The sequence below is a fragment of the Mandrillus leucophaeus genome, unplaced genomic scaffold, assembly GCF_000951045.1.
Source record: "Mandrillus leucophaeus isolate KB7577 unplaced genomic scaffold, Mleu.le_1.0 Scaffold691, whole genome shotgun sequence".
NCBI classification, from domain to species: domain Eukaryota; kingdom Metazoa; phylum Chordata; class Mammalia; order Primates; family Cercopithecidae; genus Mandrillus; species Mandrillus leucophaeus.
The window spans coordinates 739,987-743,269 of record NW_012107486.1 but is presented as its reverse complement, the minus strand read 5'-3'; the positions used below and the strand labels follow the sequence as shown (position 1 = coordinate 743,269).

Below are 3,283 nucleotides of genomic sequence, written 5' to 3'. Positions count from 1 at the left end.
TTTTTTGAGATGGAGTCTCTCTCTGTCACCCAGACTGGAGTGCAGTGGTGTGATCTCAACTCACTGCAACCTCCACCTCTTGGGTTCAAGCAATTCTGATGCCTCAACCTTCCAAGTAGCTGGGATTACAGGCGTGCCCCCCAACACCTGGCCAATTTTTGTATTTTTAGTAAAGATGGGGTTTCACCGTGTTGGCCAGGATGGTCTTGAACTCCTGGCCTCAAGTGGTCCACCCGTCTTGGCCCCACAAAGTGCTGGGATTACAGGCATGAACCACCGTGCCTGTCCAAGATGGTCTTCCTTTAATGTCCAGCTGCCTGCACCCAACTCCCAGCCTTAAAAAAAAAAAAAAAGCTTATACTTCAAATAGTGAGGTCTTATTCTTGTGGGGCTCACATTGGTCTGCTGTATATAAACAGGATGCCATTCTCACCTGTTTATTTGCCAATTAATTAATGCGCACTGGGAAACTGTGCTCTCTGGTGTTGAATCCAGAACATCAAGAGAGTGTCAAGTAGAGTAGAATGATCCCTCAGCCCTGAGCAGCATTGCTATGAATCTCATGATGGAAGCCCATGCTCAGTAACACAGGGTGGAGGTCAAACTCCAAAACAGCTGCCTTCTGTAGTTACCATCTTTAAGGACAGACTCAGAGGCTCAGCCCCTTATTAGCCATGAAAACAATTACAGCTCACCACAACATACATGGTAGCCATTTGGTGCAATGCATTTTGGATTTGGCCGTTAGGAACTGCATTTTCTCTGGGACGACCCTAAGGCACTTACCAGGGGGCAGACTGATGCTAACTTGTCATATATCCTCCTCACCGCTGGTGACTTGCCTTTTGCAAATACCGAAGCTCTGAAAGGTATAGTGGCACCTTGGTCAGGTTGCTGCAATCTGGATAAATTTTGGAGTTCTTTATTATATTAAAGCCTCTTTATTAATACAGATTGAGGGGAAGAGGAAGAAAGAAGCAGCTTGGTTTTTCTCTGCCATAAATGAACATGTTGGTGCTGTTTTCCTTCAGATATGCCCTTTGTGCAGAGCTGCCCTTCCCCAGGGCTGTGTGGGCGTTAACTGTGCTTAGACAGCGATTGTTCCAGCTGCCTGCCCTACTGCTTGGGTTTCACATGAACATTTCATGCAATGCACCTGGTTTGCCAACTGCGGCCAGACCTTTGTGCAAAATTGTATTTTACCACTTTTTAAAAGGTTATGAGCTGTCAAACCTGGAGGCCACTTGGTTATTCAGGGGGTGTTTGGAATAAGACCACCCGGCTTCGTTCTTTGCTGACCAAGGCCCTGTTCCCTGGTGTTCGTGGCAGCCCAGCGCTCCGCTCCAGCCAAGCTTTCCGTCAGCCCTGGGGTGGGACCGAGTTCAGGGTTTTTTCCTGCTCTGCAGAAAGCAGATTTTAGCTGAGATCATCCTACTGAAGGACAACTGTGACCCTGCAGTTAAAGTCTGTTCTGGGAAAAGCAGATGTCTTCATCTTCAGGAAAGTAGAGTATCTGTGCCCTGTCATCTGTGTGGGGCAAGGAGAGGACAGCCAGGTGTCCCGCTAATATGTTTTTGGAATTGCTTTTAGATTCCATGTGATTACTTCGTAACTGACACAGGCTGGGCTCCAGCTCTCAACAAACAGACTTCAGAGAATGCTGGGGGTGAGGGGTGACCTAGAAGCCATCTAGGAAAGGGCCAGAGAAAGCAAGCTGAAACCGATTATGGGTTCTGTTTCTCTAGCTGGAACTATCCTTTCACCGGCTCATTCGTAATCAGAAATTAGTCTAATTCAAAGACAGAATGTGTAATATGTGACAAAAGTCAGCAGGAATAAACTATTATGTTTTTTCTAAGGATAAATAACCTTATGGTGTTTTCATGTTAAATAACTAGAAGATACAAACCAAAGAAGTAGGATCAAGAATTAGAATTAGAAATCCCTGGGTGGTTTCCAGATGGTGCCTGACTCCTCGACATAAAGAGAGGAGGGCTAGAGCCCTAGTGCCATGGTTTACAACCGGGAGACACGGGTAAATTTTTGTTTCCTGTGTATGGCGGGTCTCCAGGTGTGGTGTGGGACCAGCAGTCGCATCTCTGCATGGGGGACTTGCTGGAAATGCAAGGCGAGGCCCGCAGTGTGTTTCACCATGCCCTCCTGGGGGTTCTGTTGCATGCTCTAGTTTGAGAACCACTGCTACATGGACGTTAGGTTACAGTAAAACAATAACCCCTGCAAAATGAAACATTATCCATGGCTTTGATTTTCATCATAATGTGAAATAAAATCTGATGACACTATAAACTTAAAACCCTAATCCCCCCAAAGTACTGTGTAAAACAAAAAACTAGCCATCCTTAAAAGTAATATTTTTACACCATGAAGTCTCAGTTACTCTTGAGATCATATTACAACTATATGAAGAATATTGTTCAGCATTAAAGAAGTGGAGATGCCACGAGCCTTGGCCTGGGTGTTTTTTGTTTGTTAGGTTGTTTCTTAGTTTTGTTTTTAGTTCTTTTCACACCTAAGCACAGCTTTGTTCTTCTCCTCCCACCCCCTCTAATAAAAGACATGTGCATCTGCCTGGGGTAGGAAAAGTTTGTGACTGCTGGAATATCTGAATTATCAATTATGCTTTCTCTGGCTGAGCAAGTTATATGAATTCTTAAACCCCCAAGTAGCCTGATATGGTTTGGCTGTGTCCACATTCAAATCTCAACTTGAATTGTATCTCCTAGAATTCCCACATGTTGTGGGAGAGACCCAGGGGGAGGTAATTGAATCATGGGGGCTGGTCTTTCCCGTGCTATTCTCGTGATAGTGAATAAATCTCATGAGATCTGATGGGTTTTATCATATTTCTGCTTGTGCTTCCTCCTCATTTCTCTCTTGCTGCAGCCACGTAAGAAGTGCCTTTCACCCTCTGCCATGATCCTCCCCAGCCAGGTGGAACTGTAAGTCCAATTAAACTTCCTTTTCTTCCCAGTCTCGGGTATGTCTTTTTCAGCAGTGTAAAAATGGACTAATACAGTAAATTGGTACCAGTAGAGTGGGGCATTGCTGAAAAGATACCCGAAAATGTGGAAGTGACTTTGGAACTGGGTAACAGACAGAGGTTGGAACAGTTTAGAGGGCTCAGAAGAAAACAGGAAAATGTGGGAAAGTTTGGAACTTCCTAGAGACTTGTGGAATGGCTTTGACCAAAAGCCTGATAGCGATATGAACAATAAGGTCCAGGCTGAGGTGGTCTCAGATGGAGATGAAGAACTTGTTGGGA

General features: G+C 45.0%; 1 pseudogene; it reads right to left on the bottom strand.

Moving 5' to 3' along the window:
• Window positions 1-2,154, bottom strand: part of LOC105555617 — an 11,246-nt pseudogene extending 9,092 nt beyond the window's left edge.
• Between the last annotated feature and the right edge of the window lie 1,129 nt (window positions 2,155-3,283).